The following is a 27,689-nucleotide window of genomic DNA, read 5'->3' as shown; positions in this document are numbered from 1 at the left end:
TCTCCCTCTGTCTCTGCCCCTCCCCTGCTTATTCTCTCTCTCTCTCTCTCTCTCAAGATAAAAATGAATAAACATTAAAAAAAAAACCCTATATTTAGTTTTATGTGATGAGGAAATGTCATTGGGTCAACCCAGGTTTGACAGAGTCCTAGGCCAATTTTTGGCTCCGGGGTGGTCTTTAGTAGGCATATTTCTTGCTCACTGTAGTCTCGAACTGTGGTAGGTACTTTTCTGTATTACTGTGTTTAGGGAGGAAGCAGGAAATAGTATGCAGCTGGGCAGTTGAACATGGCATATTTTAACATATACAATGTCAGTACCTAGGGAGCATATTTACTTTCTCTTGCTGATGGCCACAGCTTGTCTAGAAAAATGAATGACTCTGGAAACAGAAAGAGAACATTCAAAAATTGTTTTCCTTGTCTCAAACACAGCCCGTCATTTGCACTTCTGCCATGATGTTGATCATAATCTGAATTTCCTGGATTTTTGTTAAGGCTGAAGGAATCATTGTTTGGCAGTAAGTACTTGTAATAATGATATAAATTCCATTAAAAAAAAAGATTTCCAGGATACAACAGAACTAATTAACATAATACATGATTTGAACTCCAAGCTCTAGATACTATATAGATGTCTTTCAAAAGTATTTTTATTTTTATGTATGATTCACTGATAAATGTCTAGCCAATTCTTCCATCAGAATTGGACTGCATTTTAAAGCATAAAATGAAGCAGTAGATAGACAATGATTCAAGAAATTTGGGCTGTTGGTATAGGTACTATACTAAAAAAAACAGATCCGACAATTTTCTTGGATTCTACCTGAGACTTGCCCAATGCTCTGCTCTGATTCACAAGATAATGACCAATGGAATTCTATACTTTGTGATCTGTTAACCTAGAAACTGAAGTGAACCTAGAAATCAGAACGTCTTGGGATCAAGTTTGAAATTAACAGTAAATATTTCATCGCTTTTATGAAAATTCAATGCACAGAATATATATGAAGAGAGAGATCTTTGGGTGGTTTAATTATGAGGCAATGTTGAAAACTTTGGCATGTATATAATTATTCGGAAATAATTGAAAACATAGATGGCATGAGTCCTGGAAGGCCACAAGTAACCTCTAAATCGTTATTTTTTGGGGATTTCTATCTTTCCGTGACGTTGATTAGAGACAGTAAAGTGGACTCAGCTTGAGTTTCTTTTAAATATGGGAAAATTTGGGGGCATCTGGCTGACTCGGTCAATTAGGCGTCCGACTTCGGTTCAGGTCGTGATCTCACGGTCCATGAGTTCAAGCCCCACGTTAGGCTCTGTGCCGACAGTGCGGAGCCTGAAACCTGTTTCAGATTCTGTGTCTCCCTCTCTCTCTGCCCCTCCCCCACTCACACTCTGTCTCTCAAAAATAAATAAACATTAAAAAAAGTAAATCTAGGAAAAAATTTAAATACATAGTATGCTTAGTATCATGGTACATCTGTCGGAGGACACAAGGTAATTTTAAGGTACAGTCTGTCCATGTAGACCTTTAGGGAAGTACAATCTATATGCATGAAATAGTACAATAAGGATAAGGGTATAATATAGAAGTATGAAAACAAATGAATGCTCTGTGGCAAATTCATATACATACTCTGAAGAGTACGCAACAGAGTCGGAACTTGGGCTGCCTTTCAGGCTGCCGTTTCCTAGCTGTGTGACCCTCACTCCTTTAAGCTGTGGTTTTCCCATTTGCAAATTGGGTATAGCTTCATCTGCCTCCTGAGACTGCTATGAGGACCAAATGAGAAAAGTATTTGAAAATGTTTTTCTGCTTTGTGATAGAGACGATGCAAACTACAGGAAGGATGGAAGAAAGAGAGAGCTCTTGTAGACTGCCCTAGAGAATAGGGACCATGTCTCAGTTGACTTTGTGGCTACCCCCCTCCCCCCCCCCGCAGTGTGTGGCAGTGTGCTTGTCTCCCAGAGGAGGCTCAGTAAATGTTTGTAAATGCATGCATGCCAGGCATTGTAGTGAGCCCTTGACATGTGTTATCTTTTACCTCTTCACAGCAATCTCCTCCGGTAGCTATACTGTTGCCATTTCATAGATGAGGAAACGTTCAGAGATTTTAGGTAACTCTCAACCTCATGCAGGTAGGAAGTAGCAGGGTCAGGATAAGGAGCTAAATCTACCCGGCACCAGAGCCCGGATTCTTTTATTACATTATGTGGGCTCTCAAATGTCAGGGCAATATTATTTTTGAACAACAGCGTGGCCAAAATGAATAGCAAAGGCCTTGGATAATTCACCAGTTGCCCAGGCAGCTCCTGGACTGGCTTTCAGATAAGTAGGAGAGCATTTCCCTATGCCTCCTGACACATTTAATGTGGCCTTTTGTTAAACTGTCAGTTCTGATTTCTGCCCTTTGAAGTAAAACGCACAATAGAGAGAAAATACCATGTAATATACCACAGCCTAGACTTGTCATAGGGACAGGAGGGAGAAGAAGGGCAGCAAGAAACACACAGATAACCAAGTGGTTAACCAGTGCCTTGGATTAAGTTTGTTACAGCAACCGGTAGTAAGTCAGTGTCTCTCTCTCCCTCTTCCTCACTCTTTCTGTCTCTTACACCCTCTTGCTTTCACTCTTAGAGTTAGCAAAGTCTAGAATCTCCATTCTTTTCTCTAGTAAGGGTGGTAGAGAAGATAACTCCACTACTGAACAGCAGATTCCACGTCCTTCATCGCTCGCTTCCTCTCAGTGTCCCTATAGCCTCACGACAGAGCCTCACTAGGGGCTTCTACCGAGTGAAGTTTGCAGCCGTGCCCAATTTGTAATGAACGGTCACAAAATGGCCTCCAACAAAACAGTCATGTTAAAGCTCCAGTCTCTGAAGTGGGAAGCAGAATGCAGAATGAATTACCACCCTACCCTATCCTGTATTTTTCCCCCTCAGCTTATTTGTGAGGGACATCAGAAGAATGTCACTGGCCAAGATTAGTAACACACCGTGGATTCGAAGGGTTCTATAAGAAACAGAAGGAGATGCACTTTAAAACCTGGGATGCATTTAGAAGCCGTTCTGTGACAATACGGTCCACGGTAGGTAGGGACAGCAGAGATAGAGGCTCCGTTGAAGATAAGTCCAGAGAATACCTCACACGGTCGCCAGAGTCCAGTTGGTAACGGTGTTTGGTTTCCCAGGAACTGCGCTAACATACCCGCGATGAAACCCAGCGGGGGGGACACTTCTCGTCCCCGACCTGTGGTAAGTCGGCTGGGTTGAATTGTGTGAAGTTGTCAAAGGTTGCTCTCCTCTCCAGAACTCGGCACCAGCTCCGCTGAAATGTGATGCCACTGGTTTTCAGTAAAGGTTCCTTTCTGCAGGGCTGCAAACACAGATCAGCTGCTACTGTGTATATACAACCAGGGAGCAAATCAACCAGCACAGTTAAAGCAGCCTTTTTCACCCTGAGACTTTCCAAGATCTCTTCTTCACGCAGGAAGTTTCCTTCTCTGTTGTCAGATTTAGCACTGTTCTCTTGTCATCAGATCCGAGCTAGGCTCCCTGCTGCACAGTAGAGAGGCTTCCTTAAGACATTTGTCCTTGAAACTGCACCAAACTCTTGGAAGAACCCAGAACGTGTAAGTATGTATGATTTAGGCAGCAATAGCACAGGGCAAAGCTGCAATCAACCATTATACAATATCCGATTAGCAGTGCAGGAGGGATTTTTCCGACGTTGTGTTACGTTCATTTTCAATTCGTTCTGAGGAAACAAATCAATTCTAGCTTCTGATACAGTGACTTTGCAGTAGATGGGGTTGTAATATGTTAGCTTTAACTATTTGCTGTTCTCATTTAGCATTTAGATGTTACTTGTGGCACAATTACTGTGGGCATTAAACTATAAAACTTCTAAATTTTTATTAGCAATGATAATTGTTGGTCATGTCCATCTCGAGAAACAAGTTTGCTGTGGGGAATGTTTTTAAAGAATTAACCACGTAAATTCACAGATGATAGAATGAATTTGTATCGTTCTTGCTCTCAATAAAACATATTAGTTTGCAGTTCTAATTTACTCGTAAAGAGCATTCCACCGAGGTTTTTGTCTTAATTGAATCCTACCCAGTGCTGTCTGTTTGGTATTTTACTGTCTTGCATGTATGTGTTTAAGTTACTTTGCTGGGATTGCAGCCGTGGTTAAACCTGTATTTGGGTGCTCTTTAGATCCTAAGAGCATTCACCTGAAATAAATGCTCACAAAATTTTGAGGGGGTGCAGGACTTGTTTTAAAGGGGGGTCGTATTACCCTTGAAAGATTTTTAGATGCACAACGTGAACGGCTGTCAGATGTAGACCACAGACTGAATACTCTGAGACTCTAAGTGAAATCTTAGCTTGTCCACTTTCGTCACTCCAACCAATAAAAGCCCGTGCCCCCTTTCTATCAATTTTTAATATGCGCCAATACTTATGTTTATAAGATTAATTTCTCTCAGATTAGTCTGATTGATAGCTGGATTGTGGTTTCTTAAGAGCTTGCTCCCTGAAAGCCACAGCAGAACTGCATGCCATTTAACTAGTGAATGTAAAAACGGGTAACCATGGATTCGGCCACCACTAACTGCCAGTGCAATGACTTGTTGTAAACAATACAAATGAGCCAGGAGAGCAGAGGCAACCAGACATGAAATGATTTTAATAGAAATTACGGTAAAAGGTCATGTGATGTGGTATCTGCTTCTGTTCAGTTTTAAAGGGAAAGTCTTTCTTTTCTCCCCACCACCCCCCACCCCCACACACCTCTTTCCAATCAACCCAAGTAGATGTCTTCACAAACTTGGCAGGTCCCACGCTCTGCTTCCATGGAGGAGGGTGGCCGGTGCAGTCCCGAGCACAGTGTGGTGACTTATGGATTTTCACTGGTAAGTACCTTTATTTTAGAAACAAAAAAGGAAATCTGTGTATGCCAGGGCTCCCTTCGTGGAAGGTCATGCTAATTGTGTGCTAGGAGTCCTCAAGCTTTGATGTAAGAGGAATAGGTCATTTTGTTCCTTAGCTTTTCTGTGATACAGTTGTCTTTTCTCTCCCTGCCCAAGTCTCTAGATTATTTTGTAACCTCGATCTTTCTGAAAACTGTTATTTGCTTCAGAAGCAACTTCTGCAGTATGGTAATGAGCACATGCAGATCCCGGGAGCTGTACTGTGCCTAACTTCAGGATCTCATCCACACGCAGACCTTGGCCGGGCTTGACAAGGACCAAGTTGAACAATACCGTTTGCATTTCTCTGGTAGAGATGGTTTGCTGTATGTGAAAATTAGTATATTCATAGACTTGCCTCCCACCAAGAAATACTAACGACCTGTACCTGGGTTAAGTGTTAACCTCGTGGCTCATCCGGTGTGCTGATAGCAGCTATGCTTATTAAAAGAAAATGAAAGACGAAACTCTAGCTATGAAAGCTGGGGGAGGAGGGGGAGCCTTAGAAGCCAGATTTGGAGGGCAGACCAGTGTGTAGGAACCAGGGGGCTCAGTCGCTGTGTTGGAGATTCACGGGCACCCACAGGCACTTTAAGCAAAAGACTTGCCTCTAGGTGTGTCGAGTCTCAAGGTGAAACAGACCTGAACTGGTCTCTGGAGCCACACCTCCTGCCACACGCAGGTGGTACACATAATCGTCTCCTCCCAGAATAAAAGATAATGCTGTGTTTATATGTTACCTCCTTTTCACATACAGATACTTCTGAATAGATGCATAATGGCACATGTACAGATGTCATATGGAGTAATGGAAGTTCAGGTGTTGATTTGTCTATTACTGCCTCCACTTTGATAGCCCAGTCCACACGTGAAAAAGCCCTGGTGTGTAATTTAGAGTCTCAGGAGGATGTAAGAGCATCAGCCCCTCTATATACGCTAAAGAGTTTTATCTAGTGAACTGGAGGTTTCTTTAAACCTGTGTTAACATAATGCTTATATTTAAGCTTTATTTAAAAAAAATTAAGCTTTTTAAGACGTTGGAATGCCTCACTGCATGCTTAGACTGAAGAATTCTTCAGAATGTCATGGTTAGCTGTGACCTCACGGTTTACTATTCTAATACTAGCTTTGCTTATCAAAAATAAATGAAAGAAGAGATTCTAGTATTTCACGCTGAGGGAAAAGGGTGCAATTTCAAAGCAGATGTAGAAACCACAAATAGGGTTTTGGGTAAATTATAATTAAAAATACATTGTTCTTACTTTTCCTGGCCTTGAGTCTCCTAGTCGAAGGATAAGAATAAAGTGGCTAGTGGCAAAACCTTTGGAGTCAGACCTGGGTTGCAGTCTTTTCTCTGGACCTCACTCTGCTTAGGATTTGTTACTTCATGTGTTTGACCTTCCGTACCCTCATCTGTAGATTGAAGATAGTAATACACAGCAGTGGGTGAAGGAAAAGGTTAAAGAAGATCCTATCACATCTGGCACATAGTAAGTGTCCAATAAGCTGTTGCTAGTTTCCTTATTTTTTTTTAATTGAGGAAACGTATGCCTAAATAGAATCCTGCTATTAGTGTTGGGCCAGAGAAAGACAGTATTAACACCCTAAGTTGGTCTTTCTCTACAATTGTGCGCTACATTAAGTTGTCATCACTTGGGACATGGTGATTCAGTTTGTAGCACAGTGTAGTGTTTTAGATAACATTTACCAAAAGCTGAAAGTAGTATTTTATTGCTGTGTTTTTTTTTATTTCTGTGCAAATTATTCAAGAAAATTATTATTATTTTTTTAATTTAAGATTTCTGATGCTTTGGGTATTGAGGCAACATGCACATTTTGTCTATGATCCTGTTGCTAGAGCTGAGAGCAGAAGGACACTTAAAGGTATAAGAGACTCATAATTACATCAATCCTAAAAGCTTAAAACTAGTGGCAGATAATTATATGCACTAAAGAGCAGTAATAATTAACAGGCTAGCAAACATGGAGGTTATGTGCTACCAAGGAGACATTTCTTGAGAGGACTGTGTGCACGTTCACTGTGTCCTTTGACCTTCCTGAAACCTAAGCACCTGCTTCTCTCTTTCCTCCTTCTCTCCTTTCCTTTCTTTCCTCCTTCCCCCTTCCCTCCTTCTATTTCCTCCCTCTTTCTTTCCCTTCCTTCCCTTCCTCCTTCCCTCCTTCTATTCCTCCCTCTCTCCTCTTTCCCTCCTTCCTTCCTTCCTTCCTTCCTTCCTTCCTTCCTTCCTTCCTTCCTTCCTTCCTTCCTTCCTGTTATCTCTTATATATTATCTCAACTATATAACATTTTATTGTTCTTTGTGAACCATCAACGTTCAAGGAAGAGAAAAAAGAACAGGAGACCCATGGTCCTTTCATGCTAGCTCTGATTTTATAAATGGAAAGTTTAAGAGGAGTCAGAAAAATCTGTTTTTCTTCCTCCTGCTATTGAACCGGAGAGGTACATCTGAGGTGACCTGCAGACCCCAGGGAAGCCTTGCTCAGTAACTGTTTGTTGATTCATTGATTAAACGGCCTGGAGAGAAGGGACATCAAGCACGGAGATTCCCTTAGTACTGAAAGCTTTGAAACCCCAAGCTGCAGTGTGCAGTAGATGGCTTCTCGGTGACCTTCCAACAACTAATCTCGTTTAAGAACTGAATCAAAGCGGTTAAGGGATTTTGTCAGATGGATTTTGCCTACAGTTGGGTTTTTGGCAGTTGTGTGTAGAAGGCGATACATTCTTCACAAGGATATGAATTTTTTTTTCAGAAAGGAATGAAGACAAGGTGCCAGCAGAGATCTCTGGAGGGGGACTCTTGTTTATCTGTGGTACCATTCAGGCAGGGACAGCTGCAAGGTGGACGACTTTCTCACACTCCCCAGCCAACCTTCGCCTTTGCCTTCGCCACCCTGGTCTGATATTCTGGTCAACAAGCTCACTTAGGCAGTGGGCCCCTCTCTGTAATCTTCTCTTCCAAGGGCAGAGAAAAAGCTTGTGATCAGAACTGATATATGAGTGGCAGCAGGTATCTTCTGTCTGTTTCTAGGGACATCATAGAGTGTGGGAGTTAGAGCTGGAAACTCTTTATATTAAGGGGTAAACAACTTGCTGAAAGTCACACAACTTAGGAGTTGTAAAAACAGGGCTAGAACTTGGGGTTTCTGATGCCCAAGCTAGTGTTCTTTGGGGGCTCCTGCCAAAAGAGAGAGCTTATATTATAGTGGGAAAAAAATCTAGTTTAGGAAATGATGAAACTCTCCTAAAGGGATGGCTCAAAAGAGTAATATGGGTCTGGTTCTACTCCTGAAGCCATAATGTAGAAACCCTGTGATCTTCAGGAAGGACACTTAACCATTCCGAGCTGTGGTTTCCTTCATTGTAAAACTGGGATTAAAATAACTCTAATGCTTGTATTTTAGGTTGTGTTCAGGATTAAGTAAGATTACATACGTAAAGTGTCTTGTCCGATGCTTGACACAAGGTGGATGTCAGCGAACGTTATAGCCATTCCTCTTTCCTTTCCAAGGTCAGTGGTGGCGTCATCAGTGGTAGAATCATGGGAACGGCTTTATGTCTGCATCTGGAATGGTGTAGCTCAGTGGTTTTCAACATTTTCTTCTACTGCAACGCATTCAGAAAACATACGTGAAGAATGGCCGCGTGCCTGTCAGATAGTGATCAATAAGTAATATTATCACGGGAGTGATGATATCGGTGGTGGTGGTGACGACAAGGATGCTGATGTTGATAGGTGATGTGTACGTACCACAGATGAGCCCAGGGCATAAGCAGCTTCCAAAGCTTTGGCTTGGATTGCACTGCTCTCCTTCCTACACTAGAAAGGAAATGCAGATGTGGTGACCAAGACCAGTGAATTTTGTAAATGCAACTACACTCCTTTCCATTAAAAAGAGAGTAACCAGCAGACTTCCGTACTTTACTCCTGGTAGCAAATTACTGGCAACATACCAGCTGGTCTAGAAGATGCCGTCTTTCCTGGAGGCATGTGATTTTGAAAGATGGTTTACAGCACAGCTCTGGAACTAGACTACATGGGTTTCAATTTTGGACCAACCGCTCACTAGCTGTGATGATCTAAGGAAACGAGGGAACCACTCTTATAAGTCTGTTCCCTCACCTTTAGCTGGAATAATAATGGCACCCACTCCCTATGATTGTTGTGAGGATTACATGGGTTAACACGTACAAAGCACTAAGAAAACGTGTCTGGCACTTTTTAGAGATTTCCATCTCCATGCTGTTTCATGGGTAGTATCCCATTCTCTCCCCAAATTACCATTATTAATGTTATCCTTGGTGTCGTTAATGCATAGAACTGATTTTTTAGTTTTAACATAATAGAAGCTGCTCTTTATTGTGCACTCACCATTTAACCAGGGATTATGCCATTTGTTTTACATGGCATCTTAATTGATCTAATTCCCCCATTACTCTTATGAGATAGTGTTACCCCCATCTTATAAATGAGAAAATTGAACCTCCAAGAGGGGATAGAACTTACCTGGCTCGTGAGTGACAGAGCCAAGCCTCCAATGTATAATCTTCCCTATGTCTCTTCTCCACATTGCCTCATTAAGTTGGAGACAATTTTCAGAGGTGGTGGGAAAGGTGTATTTTCTGGAATGAAAGAGAGACCCAAGAATCATGAAATGTATTTACTCTAGCACATTTAAAAGACTCAAACCAGAAACAGAGAAGATGGTGATAATAAAAAGCAACTTAATTTAGTTATTCAATAAAAAAATCTAGAAATATAACTTAATTCTATCTTTTGGACAGGAAAATACGAAAGACAGAGGTGGAAAAGGATAAAGGATAATGAGGAAGAGGTAGACAAGGTAGAGAGAGACAGAAGCAGAATCAGAGAGACAGAGACAGAGACAGAGAGAGAGAGAGAGAGAGAGAGAACAAGGCAGAGGCATAATTAGATGTCTCTCATTTAGCACACAAGCAGTTCTGGAGGTAGATGGTCTAGGATCATCACCCTGATTCTAGACATTATTTTTTACAAGACAACAAAACTGAAAATAATGGTTTTAAGATTTACATTATGGTATTGTACCTTTAAATGCAGTGTACTTTTCTACTTCATCATGCTGCCTTTGGAGACAGAGAGATTCATACCAAGATATAGACATGTGGGAAGAAAGAATTATGGGTACATTGACATAGGGACAAATAATGTAGAACCATCTTTTGGCTTTTTCAGATATTAACTCTGAAGATGTTCTATTTTTTAATTTATTTTTGAGAGAGAGCACATGCATATGGGAGATGGGCACAGAGAGAGGGAGAGAGAGACTCCCAAGCTGTTTTCGTGAGCAGAGCCCACTGTGGGGCTCAGTCTCACAGACTGTGAGATCCTGACCTGATCCAAAATCAAGAGTCGGTCGCTTAACCGACTGAGCCACCTAGGTGTCCCAACACTGATGATTTTCTAAAGTCGTGTTGTGCTTTTGCAACTGTAGGCTTAAGTTGAATTAATCTATATGTAGGAGACTTGGTGTTTAGTAATATTTAATGCTTTTTATTTAAAAGTAGTTTTTACTTGTTATTGAATTGATTTTCAAAAAAAAAATCTTATGACTTAAATAAGTCACATTTTATTCCCAATTTTACAGATAAAGAAATTGTGTTTTGCAGAGATTAAATGATCTTCCTAAAATCATAGCAACTTATAGCAGATATGAAGGTCATTCTCTGGTTTTGAGCCTCCAGAAAAAGATTTTTCCCTTTCCTGTGATGATCTCTTTCAATTGGTATGGTTATCACTTAACCAACTTCTAAGAACTTGGGGACACACGGAGAGAGGAGGGTCACACTTGTGTGCATAATGAGGGCCTGTCTGGGAAATGGAAAGAGAGGGCCCTTTTATTCAGGTTTTGCTATTGCTTTGCAGTCTGGAATACCATCATCCGATCTTTAAGGAATGGTGTAAGGGCTGTGGTTTACAACATTCCCCGCTCCCCCTCCCAGGTTCCAGGCTGTGCACTGGAGAGAATCCTGTGCCTTCTTGTGCTTCAGCCTCCTGGGGTCCACCAGCCGCTATGGTGTCTTCCCCAGACAGTAGCCTGCTGCTCCCACATTATGTCCGACTGGCATTCTGTTTGTAGAGCAGATGGAGTCCCCTTCCGAGAGGTACTTCCCACTCTGCATGTTTGTCTTGAGGGTGTGGGTTTGGGTAAGTATAGGGGACCAGGAAAAGAGGGAGGTACCAAACTGTTGTGTGAGGAATGCTGAGATGTCGTCCAAGGAAAGAGAAGCAGAAATCCTTGTAATTTCCAAGGTTGATGTCAAGCCAGCCCACCTTCTTAAATCAGTTTAAGCAAAATCCCTGAGGTTAGGCCAGGAGGCAAAGGCCCCAGGGTCCTTTTTGGGGAGGGGGAGAAGGTACCTTCCCAATTACCCTTTTTCAGTGTTAAAATGGTAGAAGTGGAGAGGAGGAATTGAAAGGGAGTAAAGGTGGCTTTCCATCTTTTCCTTTAGAAGGTCATGGAACCACATGGCCAGTTTTGAGTGAAGACGCCTGAGAGTAATTGTGCTTGTTGATGAATCATTTTCTTCTGACTGTGTTCACTGAAATCACATGCAAAATGACTCCCTTCCACGATTTCTCTACATTTAAGTACTTCTTCTAATAATACATGATATTTGTGCAGTGAAAGTTTATGAAGTCACAAATTATCATCTGCCTTTTACAGCTGAGTTAACTTAGCGAGATTAAGTGGCTTGTTCAGGGTAACAGTTTGGTAGAAAGAGAGAAGACTAGAAACTGAGCCTTCTGACATCCATATCTGGACTGATTCCACCTCTCAGAGATTCCAGTCTTGTGAGAGGGATGGTGCAGGGTGGGACTAAAGATGAGTGTAAAGAAAGTTAGGAAGGGGAAGAACACCCTGAGAATGTTAGAAGAAATACTTGCAGTGTCTCGTTTTGTGTTGAGTGTGGTATCTATGGCTAACAATGGTGCAAATATCTGATTCTGTCCTCCACTGAGAAATGAGGGAAAGGAGAATTGCCCCCCGGAGGCTCATACCAGAATGCAGAATACCTCTCTCTACCCAGTCGTCAGGCTTGCCTCTCTTTCTTAGGTCAGGCAGTAGAGTGGAAATATACTCTGCTTCTCAGAAGAATGAATTGAGGCAGCTCTAAGTAAGAGACAAATGACCTTGTACATGAAACTTAGCTTTCATGTTTCCCTGTAGTCCCACCCATTTTACTGTGTAGTAGAAGAGTAATCCTCGTCCGTAACATCATCTCAAAAAACCTAAATGGCTATGAGGGTGGACGGTGCAACATTCCTTCTTCAGAGTGATTCACGCCCTTACAAGAAAATTGGGTTGGTCTGATACTTAAAATATGAGTGTCATTTTTTTTTCCTTTGGAAGGGAACCTTATAAGTCACATGGATATTAGAAGGTGAAATTAATGTGTGCTCTTTCTCATAGAGTTCTATTTTATTCATATCAAGTAAATAAGATCCTAATACAGCTGCGAGTAGTAAGGTGAACTTCTTGGCTTGGCTTAATTCTAAGACTATGACAGAGAAATTAGGTATTTGATAATGGCTCTGAAATCTTCAAGTTGATCTGGCATTAGTCAGCATTTGACCACAGATTCCCGGTAGGAAGTCCATTCAAGCTATTGCTAATGCTTCAAAAGTACTGTATGTGACTGGCAGAGCGGACAAACCAGTGTCATAGACATGTCAGCTTTTTGCCCTCAAGCCATCATTAACGAGAAGCAGCTACCAGCTAATATTTCAACATTACTTTTAGAATGTCAAACTATTAGTCATCGAATAGGCAACAAATATGTTCTGTTAAAAGATGCATACTTAAAAGCACAGTGGGTCTTCGTCTGTCTCAGTGTTGTTTGTACGCTGGAGGTTTACTCTGTCTTTCTCTCCATTGGATTACTTAATAATCATTTTAATTTTAGTAAAGTTTCACTTTACTACTCCTAGAAATTAGAGGAAAATATTGCCTACATTCATTTGCTATGTTACACAGACCCAGGACACAGCAAAGGTAAAAGATAAAAGATCAATTCTTATGGATCTCCTAGTTCCAAGCTTTTGAGGCTGCATTATAGAAACTTTGTAATTATTGTGGGTAATCTTGCAGAAAATTAAATGTTGAGTTTGCATATGTGAAGAAGTTTGGACTGTTTTGCTCACCATAGCTTGTTAGTGCTTAGCATCTCACTGTCCCTGTCAGGCTGTGGGTCATGCTACACCGTTGGTACCGTGCTATTTGTGGCATACGTGAAGTCCTCGGCAGGGGCACAGCATCTTATGTTTGAGGCATATTCTACAGAACTTTTATCTGTAGTTTACTCATCTGTTTCAAAATGCTAGACCAGTGGTTTTCCACTAAGGGCAATTTTGCCCCCACCCAAAGGACATTTGGCAATGATAGAGGACATTTTTGGTTATTACAACTGGGAAGAAGGTGCTATGGGCAGTGTATTGAGTAGAGACCAGGGATGCTGCTGAACATACAACGCATAGGGCAACCCCCCTCTCCATAACAAAAATGGAGAATAGTGTTGAGAAGCCTTGTTCTAGATTCTTCCAAAGTTTAAAAGGTAAAGGAGAAAGTAGGTAGCTTAACTATTTTCAGATTTTTAAAATCTTTTAAAAAATATTTATTTACTTTTTGATAGAGAGCAAGCACACGAGCAGGGGGAGGGGCAGAGAGACAGAGGGAGACACAGAATCCGAAGCAGGCTCCGGGCTCTGAGCTGCCAGCACAGAGCCCGATGTGGGGCTCCAGCCCACTAACCGTGAGATCATGACCTGAGCTGAGGTCGGACGCTCAACCGACTGAGCCACCCAGGCATCCCCTATTTTCATATTTTTTAAATGGCTGATTTTTTTTTTAATTAGAAGTTTCCCTATGGGATATAGAATAAAGATGAAAAACACAAACATGTCACATATTTGCTTTACAAAATATTTGGGGTGTGATATATGTGTTGTGGCTAATTGAGCTACATATGACAACCACTGATCCAATAATATTAAGAGCCTTGGCTTATAGAGAGCTTACTATGTACCAGACATTGTCCACAGTGTCTGTCCATACAGTAATTCAGTTAATCTTCAAAGAAACTCTGTTGAAGAGGTACCGTGACTGTGCCTTTCAGTACTCGGACACTTTAAATACTCGAGTCTGGAGGACTAAGGTGAACTCCTGGCAGGGAGCATAAGGAACAAGGCATTGGCAGCACTGACCACAATGTATTTGGAAAAAGGAAGGCTTTATTTTTCTAAATGCCCCTGGTTGCTCAAGCTTTTATTCTATGGTGCTATTATTGCAAAAGTGCTTCTCTGGGAAACTAGGATTGCCATCATAAAGCAGGCTTATATTTGCTTCTAGAGGGAGAAAAAGAAAAAAGGTTTTGTAACTCTCCGCTTGCCAGTTTTGCACCCGGTCCCATGCCTGGCTGTGTTTTCCCCTCCGCTCGCCGTTCTTGACCGAGCTGGTCTGTAGCTTGCGTGCAAACGACAGAGCGTGAGTACCAATCGCAGCTCAACCTTGGAAATACGAAGGGGTTGCTCACACCTATGGCCGTTACCTTCTAAGTTGTTTGTCCCCCGAGCCTCATTGCCAGGGTTTTCAAGGGATATAAGACTCTCCTTTTAAACTTTTACCATCGGAGTGGGTTTAATCCACTAAAACCTCATGTTTGAAAGAATAATGGGTAACATTTCTCTAAGCAAGCCTCTTGGGAGATTCTCCTAGAGCACATTTAACAATGGAATTTTCCTTGGAAGTGCCACAGTGAAGGTCATGTTCCCAGAGGGGGTTTCTTGTGGGAATTGGCATTGAGCTAGATTTGCTGCCTCACACCTACTGAGGGTTTTGAGTCCAGAGAGTTAAGTTTGTCATAGCTGAGGCATCTTACCTTTGCCAAACTGGTCTATTGTGTTCAACCTCAGTTGCCATCAAAACCCGGAAAGAAAAACATCACAAATCACTAGAAATACATCAGCATTCTGAGCAGCAGGATTTATGGGCCACTAATGGATATCCTAGGCTAGTTACCTTCCCAGTAGCAGTTGAAACACATCTGCCTTTTTCTTACTGTAAAAGGCCTTTCTGTCAAGGAATTATGGAATCCCCACGCCTGGGAGTGGGGTTGAGGAAAGTTGGTACTCTGGTCCTTGTTTTCTTTTATATCTTGCCCTCTTCACCGTTTTGCCTCTTTCTCTTCCTCACTGAAAACCCAAAATGAGTGTAGTAAGGATCCATTCAAGTTTGGAGGGGTCTGTGCAAAGACCGGCATAACTGGGGTACAGAGTAGGCTAGAAAGAGACCCAGCTCACATATTCCTTATCTTCTGTTTCAAAAGATAGTCATCGTTCATTTTTTTTTCATAGCAGCCTTCTCTGCATCTAAAGGCTGATTCCTATATGCAATTCCTATAGGTTGTTTTGTCCATCAAGTTCCAGTAAAATCTACAAAGAATGCTCATGCCTTGGGGGAACTTCTGATATTTTGCATGTGTTAGCTTTAGCCCTTTCTTGAGCTCCTGGGCCCACCCACTCTGGTCTTCTGTGGAGGAAAGGCCTGAAAGGCAGGTAAATTATACCCACATCAGGAGGGACTATAGCTCCTTTGTGACTTCTCCCTGTGATGGTCTGTGATTCCATTTGGTAGCCACAGATTTGGGTTCTGCCCCTGGCTTTGCCACTTATTAACTTGTGCCCTTGGAGCAGATTAGTTAACACTGCTCAGTTTCCATGACTGTAAAATGAAACATATCTTACATATACAAACAAGATCAAGTGATGTGAAATATGCAAAGCCCCAACTTTCATGGATAAAGAGTTTTTTGGTTTCTGGGATAATACTACTGGCTATACTACCGGAGAGTAGTTGTGCTTCGCTCCTGGAGAGTTGATTGTGCTTAGTTTTGTAAAAAAAAAAAAAAAAAAAAAAAAAAAAGTAGTGCAGGGGCTACAAACTAGAATCATCTCTGGACTCATTAGAATGCAGATTCCATGCCTGTAGCCCAATGGTTTGAGTAAGAGTCTCTAGAGGGTGGGATCCAGGAACTCGTATTTTTAGAAACACCTCGTGACTCTCACACCCTTCAGAATTTGAGGAGCGCTGGGTTAGCCAACAACCTTTCCCGCTCCGTGATGCGCTTTCCTTCCTGGTGCGTTATAGCCACATCTAGAGAATTCTAGGCTCTCTACTTGCAGGTTCTTCTCATCCCGGTGGAGTCCGTCTTTGAGCCTATTAACTCTCCCAGCTTATAAGCAGTCCTTCTTATGGTAGGCCCCACATGGTTGGGTAACCTAAATAATGTGATAATGAGAAGGGACCAAAGGTCACAAGATTGTTAACACGTGTGAGGGGATTGTAGGCTTAGCTTATCAGGTGAGGGAAAGGTTAGCACACCAACTGTATCCACACTTCAAAGCCTGCGGATAGTTTGCTGCGCTAACTTAATTATCTGTGCTATTGATATCTTTGATGAACATGTCTATACCCCGGATACAGTTACTTCACAGTAGGAGATAGCAGGAGGTGGCTTGTTCGGTTGCCAACTTCCTAAAATGCTTTTTAGAGTCAGCTGGGTTGCTTAGGCCTCTCTTGCTCTTGGATTAAATATAAAAATAACTATGTAAAGCATATCAACCCTCTTTTCCCTGTCTGCTGAAACTGCAATCTCCTGTGCTTTTTCTAGAACCCATTAAAGAAGGAGGAGGAGAGGAGGGGTGACAATATGTAAAACCCCAAAGCCCACAGCAGATATTTGCCCAGGACGGATCCCGCTGTTGGCTCTCAGCTGAGGGAGAAGAGAAGCCGGTCACCTGAGTACATACTAGTTCCTTTTTGACTGGCCGGGGGGTTGATTAGGGAACCATGAGCCTTGTGTCTATGTTCTTTCTTCTCTCTGGAGCCACGTTAGTCAACTGACCTCTCCGCCAGAAGCTTGGAAGGGAAAGAAACGCAACCCAAATCAGGTGATGTTTTCATTTCGAAACCGTGAAAGTGTTTGCTGTTAGGAAACATTTGAAACTGTAGGCTGAAGGGAGGTATTTGTCTCTTCCCCGTTTCTGCCGATCCGAACCGGCCTCGTTGCTGTTATCACAAAAACAAGAGCACTGGTTTGCAGCGTTCCAAAGAGAAGCACTTCAGTCTTGGACACTCCCCTTTGACTGTAGCTCTTGAGAACAGATTTTCTCTGCCAGGTGTCACTTTGGTTTTTTTTTTTTGTTGTTGTTGGTTTGTTTTTTACCTACTTACAAGGAGTATTTTTGTGTCCACGTCCCTGAGAGGTGGGCATTATTTTGGAGCAGCCGATCAGCTGACTTTTCTGCAAGTGGGTGTGATATGAAATGTAAAGAGACAGGATTACTCAAACCCCTCACTGCACTGAAATTGAATACAGTGCCCTGTTCTTTGACACCAAAATGTAGCCTGCTGTTGAGAAGCTAGGGTGTTTAATAGGCAGAGACCAGGGGAGAAATTTTCAGCTTTTCATCCTTTCAGCCTTGTAAAGTCTCTCACACAGTATGCCACAGCTTTCAGAACATGGTCATTTTCATGATAAAAATGCCGTGGAGAGAGTGCCAGAGCGTCACGCAAAACCAGTTGCGGCTTCCTGCGTGACATTCCAAATATTAATACAAATAGAATTAATTCACACGCCAGGGGTGTCTCGGGAATCCATTTTAAGTTGGCACTTAACTTGGGCTTGAGATTTCCCCGTGACTGCCCATGTTGAAAATGTTTGCTAAACAAGGCAGGGCTGGGCTGCCCTCAATCTATAAATTCGCTCAAACTAATTCATTAACTAACACTTGATTTTAACTAGAAGCAAACATGGGTTAAAGCGTAGACGGCTGTTTCATGCCCTTGGTTAGCAGTGAGGTTGCTGCCAATGTTATACCTGGCATATCATTTCTAATTTTTTGGGGGGGAAAGCGCAAGGATTATTTAATGACATCATTTCTTAGTTCATTAAGGATTTACTCTAGGTTTTAAAATATATCTAGTTTGTAGATTCAGTAAAGAGGATGCTGATTCCTTGTATCTTGCATTAAATTTAGTTTGTGGCTAGACTAAAGTAAGACTTCCTGTGTCTTTCTAGTTCTCCCCGGCCTTGTCTTTCTATTTCTGCACAGTGAATTTAATAAAGAAACTATCTTGGAGTAATAATTCTGACAAGCCCTGGACATTCCTTTGGGGGAAGAGGACTTGACCTTTTCCTGTTTTTAATAAAACCTCTGTGAATTTGGCCTAGCCTCTTCTGCAGTCCAGTGTAACCGTCTTTTTATTCCATATTTAAGGGTGGGATGAGCCCATTTATTTCCTCTGAATTAGAAGCATGAAAGCAGTCCTGGGAAAGATGGCTCGTGGGAGGTTTGTTTTACTCCTGTCTGTTACATTTGGTACTTACTTCCATGCACTTAGCTACTTTGCTTTATTTCACCTCTTTTTTGTTCTTTATTTGTGATTTAATATTTCACCTTTTTCTGAAAGAACTGAGAAGTAGTGCTTTTCTAATATGGGGCCGAATTATGCTCTGGTGATTGGCAGCCCATTTTATCCTAACTGTGACACTGGCAATTTTAAGAGCTTCCTTTTTGTCTTAGTCTTGAACGAGGAGAATTTTACACATTATTACCTCCTGAAAATCCCGTTGGATGGATAATTTGGAGTGGAGGAACTGGAGACCTTTTGGGGAAAAAAAGAACACATCTACAAAATCTCTATGATTATTCTTTTATGGTCACTGAAAATATTTAGCATACTAAATATTATAGCCTATTCGTGAAAGTCTGATGTATTTTAAAATAGAATAATGGGTATAAAATAATCATTTCTAAGGGATATCTTCTTTATAGTCTCAGAAAGATACCTGTACATTTGTTTTGATGAGTCAGGCATACTCAAAGGCATTTATTCCCTCGTGTCTGTCTATCTGGTGTTGATTGTGTAACTCAAAGTTGACTCTTGTCTCGTGAGTCCTGGCATATTCTCTGAGCACGAGAGAGCAATGTAGATGCTTGGAAAAGCAAGGGGTCTGGATAAGCTTATTTAATGTATGGAACACAATGAGCAGGTTTCTATTAAATCCCAGTAAACAGGATTAGGGTGGCTCCATCATGATAAGGGCACTGGTTCATCCCCCTTCACCCACTAAGACCACAGAGTTATTGCCAGGGTTTATCTTGCATCGTGTTCCCTTAGCTCTCTCAGCTTCATTATACAAATCTGAGAATCAAGTAAATGATGGAGACATTAAGAAGTTCAGAGGAAAGGCGAAATCACTGGACTCATAAAAACCTTTAAGTAGATCTACATTATCTTCCTAAATTAAATATAACTCTGCAAAGACTTTTGTTGACCTTCACAATATGACCTCAATCATCATTTCCTAGCATTCTTTTCCACTTCAACCATGTGTTTTGCGAAGTCTTCTCAGCAGGAGATTGGATGTCAGTGAGAAACGCAGTCTGTTTTTAAAAATATATATATTTTTATTGCAAATAGAACACAAGCAGAAAAACTATATGAATCAAATGAGTGTCCTCATGTGTCACATATTTACATATTATATATATGTTGTACAAAATGTTGTGTACATAAATGTGTGTGTATATATATATGAAAATTGTGCGTGTATTGTATGGTAGCCAGGACAAGAACTCAAGTTTTGCCACCCATAAGCCTCACCCAATCACAGCCTTTTGTAACTCCCATAAGTAATAGTCATCCTATTATAATAATCACTTCATTGTATTTTTAGAAATACACTCATCACCCAGTGTGCATCCCCAAATGCTACAGTTTAGTCTTGTCCATTAAAATAAATAAATAAATAAAAAGGATATGCCCTGTAAATCTCTTTTACTTTGTAAGTTCCTCCTTAATCCCTTTTGTTTCCTTACGATTTATCTGGGAACCTGGGCCATTTGACCAGTAGACTTTCCCTGAGCCTAAGTTTTACTGACTACATACTCATAGTGCACTTTAACACATTCCTCTGCCAACACTGCACCTGCGCCCCCGCCCCCCCACCCTGCTGGGTTTCTTGCAAATTGGCAGCTGGATCCAGAGACTGGGTCACACTCAAGTTTGATTCCTTTGGCAAGAGTGTAGGTGATGGTAGGCAAGGCAGCGATCATTATTGAAGCTCAAATTGTCCCACTTTAGCCAGGGAGGACCTTTACAAGTTGCAGCTTGAGTCCTTCTGTCATTGCCTTAACAGCCTCTGATAACTTCCCTGCTATCTGATGTATAGGAAGTTCCAGGTTCATCTTGTATATTTCCTGTCCTAGATCTGGAATCAGCCATTTCTCCAAGAAGCTATAGTTTCTTTGGGTAAGAAATGTTATCCCAAGACTATAGACTGGGTGCTAGGGATGCTCATTGCTGCTGCATTGGTCATTGTTTTCTAACCTTTTGTAGAGGACAAAATTGGGATCTATCTGTGTATCTATCTACCTATCTACCTGCCTATATTCCTGCCTACCTACCTACCTATTTATCAAATAAACACATCAAAAATATAGCTAGGTAGACATATCTATATTTTTATGAATTTATTTTATTAAATATCTTATGGGAGCACCTGGGTGGCTCTGTCGGTTGAGCATCCAACTTGGCTCAGGTCATGATCCCAAGGCTTGTGAGTTCAAGCCTTGTGTTGGGCTCTGCTGACAACTCAGAGCCTGGAACCTGCTTTGGATTCTGTGTCTCCCTCTCCCTCTCTGCTCCTCCCCCTGCTCTCACTCTGTCTCTCTCTCTCTCAAAATAAATAAACATTAAATAAAAAATTATATTAAATATCTTATGAACTTAGGAGTTCATACTGATATTCCAATTCAAATTTGAGATCACAGAGTTTTATTTGACCTCTTGCACATTGCATTTATAGATCCTTCCTTTCCCATGAATCTTCATTCACAAGGACACAGGGGATAAGAGAATTAGAATATTTCATAGATACCACTTGTTTTATACCATATTAGTCACACGCTAGTCTCAGGAGAGCAATGCTAATACTAGTACCAATGCAGTTACTGAAAACATTAAAACTGTATTTTGCATACAGTTCCACCCATCAATCCTTTCCTCATTTTAAAATAGTTGTGCTGTATGTACCTCGTCAGAGCATATAGCCATTAGATACTCTGCTGTCTACCTTTTAGCGCACTTTTAATCTTAATTCCACAGGCAACTATATATTTTAATATTCACCACCAGTCTTTATGTTGGTGGTCTCTCTAATTGTTTTGATTGCCTAAGTTCATTCTTTAGCAGTGTTCTTCAGAAAGGAACAATATTCTTGTAGTTCTGGCCTATATCCATAACAATTTGTTTGAACCCTTTACACTTGCAGGTCAGTTTTGCTGGATATAAAATTATTTTCTTTCCTTTAGTATGTCAAATAGGCAGCTTAATTTTCTTCTGGCCTAAAGCATTGCTTTAGAAAATTTATTGATAATTTAATTTTCTTTACAGTGTAAGTCATGTACCCAAAGGGTTTTATTAGAATGTGTTTCAGTATTGGTTTCTTTAGGGGATCAGTATTGTCAGGTACATGGTATAAATATTCAGTGTCTTTTCAAGTTCTTTTTTAATATTCCAGGAAATTTTCTTGAATTCTAGTTGTAAGTGTTTGTTATATTTCCTTGCTTAGACTTCTTCAGAATCTTTTTTTATCCATATGCTCAATTTCTTTGTTAATCTTACTATTTGTCTCTTTTTCAAACCTTTTTATCTTTAATATTTATTAGGGTATTATTTGTTGTGTTTATTTGTTCCCAGTTTAGTTGACATTTATGAAAGTTTTTTTTTCCCTTTTATTTCTAATTCTTTTCTGAGTTCTATCACCATTTTCACAAGTTCTTGTAATCTGACTGTAGTGTTCTTTTATATTTTGTATCATTTCTTAATGTCTTATGCTTCTTTTCAAGTAATAGGTTATAGTTTTGATCTGTTTTATGTGAATGTCTTTCCAGCATGCTTTTGTTGTCTCTAGGGATGTTTTCCTGCTCTGTATTCTTTTTTGTAATTATAATAACTTTGTACGGCATTTGACCTTGATACTTTTCCATTGTTCATTTTTATGTGAAATTAATTTTCCTGACCTTTTAGAATGAAGTGTAGAGTTCAGAAAACAGAGCTTTCCGTGTGTGTGTGTGTGTGTGTGTGTGTGTGTGTGTGTGTAATGTAGTGTACAAAAATATGGTAGATTTTTTTTCTGGCTTCTCTCCCCATCGCCACTTTGATCTAAACTTTCTCTTTCTTTCAGGTCTTTTTTCCATACTCCTCAAGTTTAATGCCAGTTACAGAAATTTCTCATTCGTGGGAGCTCCCTCTGGAAGGGAACCCTGGTGACTTGACAGTTTGTAAGAACCAAACTGTTCTGTTTTGTTCAGTCCTACTTAGCATGGGCCCCTTGCACTTAGGAGTTAAAAAGGACAAAACCCCCTCCTGGTTACAGCTGTTGTTTCAAATTGGCCCTATGAACTTTTCAGTGAGTACTGTTGGCTACTTTAGCGTTCTTCTGTTTTTAGGTCCATGAGATGCCACTCCATTATTTCCTTCTCCTTCCCATCCAGATGCTGATTCCACGTATGATTTGTGGCTACTGGTGGTTTGCCCAGTCAACTGGTTTGGGATTCATGAGGAAATTTTGTCCCCCGTTTTGTTTTAAATGTTGTCCATGAGTTTCGGGTTTTGTCGTCTAGTCATTCTATTTTTATAGCGTTGAAAGGATTGAAAAACTGTGCTGCCATTGCTGCTCACGTGTTTCTGTAATTCTCTCCCTTTGTGGTCCTTTAAGCAGGTGCATGATTAGTGGCACGCATCTGAAAAACAGCAGCCCAGGAAAAGGAACACAGCCTGGCTCTCCAGAAAGGCCTTCCTCTGTATAAGCCAACTATTTCCAGTACGGTGTAAGCCATGAACACAATTTCAGTGGCACCATGTTCTAGCCAGCTTAGCTAGTCAGCTCGGAGATGGAAAAAGGTTTTGCATAGTTTTAGTTTTTGTTTAGCTGTAAGTCCACCTTTTCTTTCCTTCAATAAACATGAGTTTCTATTTATATCTAGATGTCTTCCAAACATCAACGTATGGCAACCCATAAAAATAACCACAATAACAAAAGATAAAATGCGGTTAATAATATCTGGTGGAGTGCATTGGTCAAAGTAGACTACCTGCTGAAACAAACATCCTAAACATCTTGATGCCTTACATTACTTCTCGTTTTTGCTATGTCTGACTTAGAGTGGAGGGTGGGGTCAGTTGGGTGCTCTGGTCCACATAAGGCCCTGGACCCAGGGCCATCCCCAAGGGCCTCGGAGTCTGAAGCACTGGAAGGGACAGGTCATAGAGTATCCAAAGGGAGGATTTTAGGGGCCAGTGAGGTCATACATGCATCATTTTTACCCACCTACCACTGGCCAGAGTTCAGTCATGTAAAACTATTTGACAGCAAGGGAAAATGAGAAAGGTGGTATAGCTGTGTACCCAGAAAGGAAAGGAAATGAGGTTTGCTGATCTCAGGATCTGCCATGGTGAAGAAATGGGGAAAGAGAATAGGGATAACTTACCAGGGTAGAGAGGGCATTTCAGCCAGAAAGCAATTGTATGAAGGCCTGGATGGAGGGAAGAGTATGTTGGCTTCAGAAAACAGAGAATTTTGGTGTGGTTGGAGTACCAGATGAAGTCAGAAAAGGATGCTGTGGTGGTCTCATAAGAAGGGGCTTATAGGGGTGCTTGGATGGCCCAGTTGGCTAAGTGTCTGACTTCACTTCAGGTCATGATCTCGCGGTTTGCAGGTTTGAGCCCCTCACTGAACTCTGGGCTGAGAGCTCAGAGCCTGGAGCCTGCTTTGGGTTCTATGTCTCCCTCTTTCTTTCTGTTCCTCCCCTGCTTACATCTCTCTCTCTCTCTCTCTCTCTCTCTCTCTCTCTCTCTCTCTCTCTCTCTCTCTCTCTGTCTCAAGAATAAATAAACATTAAAGAAAATGAAAACAAGAAGGAGGTTACATATTATCTATGGATTCTCTACTTTATCCTGCATGCAGAAAAGGGCTATAGGTGGTTTGTATGCAAGGGAGTGCCATAATCCAATTTGTGTTCTTGAAAGAGAATTCTGGCCCCGGCTATCACTAGCAATGTCTCTGAAATTAAAGAAGAAACCTATTCCAAAGCTTTCTTGATCATGCACCTCGTTATACAAACCCAGGAAGAACTGAATTCACCTCTGCCTGTGCCCATCTAAATCATGCTTACTTGGTAGGCTTCCATTAATGTGCTACAATCACAACCAGAGTCTGTAGTAAGTTCTATAAATTTAGACTGGAAATGTAATTTCAGATCTCATAGGGCCCGTGTTGTTTCAGTGATATTATAATCAATGACTGTAGCTCCCTTTGAAGCTCATAAAGTGACCTCTTTTGACATTGATTCCTCATCTGTTTTTTTCTCTGACCTTTCTTCACCTTCTATGTCTCTTTATTTGCTAAGGCATAGTATTTTATTGCCAGGCACCCTTCTAATAACCACAGGAGCCATACATTTAGCTTTGTTCAGGTCATTACCACCTAAATGGACACTGTTGTGGCAAGATCTAGTCCTAGGAATTGGTGTTGCCACACTCTCAGAGGGACACTGTCTTTCTTCCATTAGAAGATACCAAAACATGTTGTCAAGTTGTCGGCTTTGTTTAGACTGGAGTCTAGGATGATTGCCACTTGCATTTGGTCCTTTCTTTTGATTAGAGCTCCAAACTGAAAACGCCTCAGAAAATGATCACAAGTATGGGATCAAACCTAACATGGTCATTTCCAAGATATTTGCATGTCTTGCTGAAAACCTGTAGGAGATTAAATAGGAAAGCAAATGAAATGTGCATCTTCCTGAGAGAGGCGTGCGGTTTGTCTGGCATTTATGCTTCTCCCAGTGTGACCTTTAGAAGAGAATATGATCGATAGCCTATTGGATCGTCTCTAGTCTGGCTGTCAAGGTTCAGGAGAGGGAAGTTGAGGGATTTGGATGAAAAGCACCTGAAATGGCTAAGTGCAAACTTAGTAGAAAAAGTACTCATGTTTTTTCAATAGTTTCCAGAAGGTTCCTAAGCACCTGATGTATGATGGGCCTTTTCATTTTGGGCATCTGCTATCTTTGCCTAGCTCAACATTCCAGTGAGGTTTTTTTTTTTTTCAGAGCTCAAAACTGAACATGTCAGCAGTGAGCAGCCACCCAGCTTTGTAAAGAATGCCACGGCTGACAACTTCACAGCTGCTGAGGAATCGGCTGAGCCTTTCTCGTAAAGCAGTACCATACACAAGAGCCTTTGTGCCATGGGGACCCTCCATGGGGTTTCCAAATGCCCTTACTCCTGGAAAATGTGCCAACCCCTCCTTACCACGTGGCCCCAATCTCTGATGGTAATTACCATGACTGTAACCAGCCCTTTGGTAGCTCTTGGAAGATCACAAAAAGACTCTTCTATACTATCAGAGTGACAGAACAGAACAAAAACCACCACCATATTTTAGGAACGAGACCATTAACTTATTTATCCTGTCACTCAGATTGTTTGGAACAAAAGAAATAATTTGGGGGACACATATAAAAGCTTTGTTTTAATATTCTTGAATAATTCTGTAGAGGTCTAATGACTGGAACGAGAATTGCACGATTTTTCTACAGCGTTGTGAGTTTTTTTTTTTTTTTTTTTTTGGCAACTGCTTTGAGACATGTAATTTTGCTCTGATTAAGGAAGAATGAGCGAAGAAAGATGAAAGAAAGGGATCTCTTGTTCGCCATGTCCATCTCCAGGTGGCCTATTTATTTTCATCAAAATTCCCATAATATGCAAGAGCCCTCTTAGTGATTAAGGGTGATTAGCCCATGGATTCTGGCTGGAAGACATAGGATTCCTTAACCAACTGCCCCAAAATGCCTCTGAGAAACCATTTAAGGAATGCCCTGTTGTTGTCAACTATCACAGGCAATCAGATCATGGTCCTCATTTCGCCCCACCCCTATAACCAACTGTCCTTTCCTCCGAGTGCTTATTTGGTCATTGACCATCAGTAACCCTCCTTAGGAGTCTGGAAATGATCCAAGTCAAGGAGAGCTTATGGTTTGTTTGAAGGACTCTTGGATATTTTGTCAATGCCATTATTAAATACCTGGTTGAGCACACAGATCTCTCTTTGATCACTTTGGAAAGGTGTGGGTGACACAGTAACATTGTAACATGTATGTGACGTATGGTTATTACTCATGTTGCGACAAGGAATTCATTTGGAAGAATTTACAGATGGAGGTTCCCTTGATGTTGATGCGTTCAGTCACTATGAAACTTGCCCCAGCATCCCCTTCAGGGTTCCCCAATGTGCCTTCAAATATGTGCAGATTACTTTCTGTACCTCATCTTAAATTCGGTCTGTTTTGAATCATCCCAATTCATCCTGTGACACTTCCTCAAACATTGCATGAACACTTTCTTTATAGTTTTTAAAGTCTAATCTCAATATCCAAGGTATATTTCCATTTTACATTCTTAGTGTGTCTTCCCGTACACCTTGAAATGATTCTAACGGGGTATTTTATTCAAAATGCTTTCCCTGCTCTTGCCATTGTTATAGTCATGAAACTTTTGAGCATTTTGTCAACGGGAAATAGGCCTCCTGATGAGTTAAGTTGCTTTTGCAGAGTGCCACTTAGCTGCTTAAAAGCATGGTCAGTACATAAGCCAGCTCTCTTGTCTCTCAGGTCAAGTCCTATCCTGTATGGCTCTTTTCTCTGTCCCCTCAATCCAGAAAATGGCACAGTGACTGTCTCAGTCACATAAGTAGAGGATGGCCATGCCGGTGGGCATGTGTTCACTCATAATCATTGCCCTTTTAATTTGAGGCTCTAACAGATGGAAAATTAGTTGGATGTTGCAGTAACAGCAAAAATAATGTTGGCTTCCTCTCCGCTTTTGCCTGGAGAAGCCTAAGAAGCCTGTTCCTTATAATTAGAAGGTGCATGTGAACTTGAACAGTTAGCACAGAGTCAGCCGTTGTAAGCGTGAACTGATTCACCTTTGAGAAGTGACAAGTAAAGAATCAGCATAAGGTTGCCCGGAGCTTTCTTCAGGATAATACCTGAAGGGAAACCCTCATAGGTTCAAGCCAAGAGTTATCAAATGACCCTGTCTTACCCACCCCCCCTCAGGCCCCCATCATCCACTCTTTTCTCTCTTGTCTCAGAACCACCTGAGGACATGAAACCGCTGACTTCAGCTTCTTGGCCAGTGCGTGGTCTTAGATCCTGGATGTGAAATAAGGAGGAGAAAAGTCTCTCACAAAACCTTTCTTCCATAATTTCATTTTTCCCCTTTGTCAGCCTCTATGCACACCTTAAGAAAATGTCTCTTTCTGCCTTGGAGCCTGTTCTGTTCACTGATTCTTCCCCACACCTGGCTACTTATAACCTGATGGCCAAAGCAATGTTCCTTGACCAGAGCAGTCATTTTAAATGGCACTATTTTTATGATTTGGAGCCCTAGAAAGGTCTTTTAATAGGGGACGCAGGCACTCAAGTCCTAGTGACACAGTGAGGTAGGCTGTAACTATCCCCAGATTTTCTGATTATTAGCTTAGCGACTTCAGTGGGGTCTCATTTGCTGGGATCATTTATAA

The 27,689-nt window shown here is 41.3% G+C and overlaps 1 protein-coding gene and 1 long non-coding RNA gene across 10 annotated transcripts in view; both read left to right on the top strand.

Annotated features, from left to right (window-relative positions):
- The window catches only part of ESRRG (estrogen related receptor gamma), a 628,903-nt gene that overhangs the window by 52,891 nt on the left and 548,323 nt on the right, over positions 1–27,689 (top strand). Inside the window, exons 1-2 of one of the 9 annotated variants that reach the window (XM_045048794.1) lie at positions 1,482–3,637; positions 4,847–4,924. The exons of 7 other annotated variants lie outside the window; for them this stretch is intronic. The gene's annotated coding sequence lies outside the window, so the exon portion shown is untranslated. Of the gene's footprint in view, positions 1–1,481; positions 3,638–4,846; positions 4,925–27,689 lie in introns of those variants that run through there. One more of the 9 variants, XM_019822193.3, reaches the window with a different exon arrangement.
- Positions 13,862–26,973, top strand: LOC123382772. Its single transcript, XR_006591675.1, has 2 exons — positions 13,862–16,989; positions 25,216–26,973. It is a non-coding gene; the product is annotated as an uncharacterized LOC123382772 (long non-coding RNA).

Source organism: Felis catus, chromosome F1 (assembly GCF_018350175.1).
Source record: "Felis catus isolate Fca126 chromosome F1, F.catus_Fca126_mat1.0, whole genome shotgun sequence".
Classification (NCBI taxonomy): Eukaryota; Metazoa; Chordata; class Mammalia; order Carnivora; family Felidae; genus Felis; species Felis catus.
Note: the sequence above shows the minus strand (reverse complement) of the source record. Positions and strands in the feature narration are given on the sequence as shown.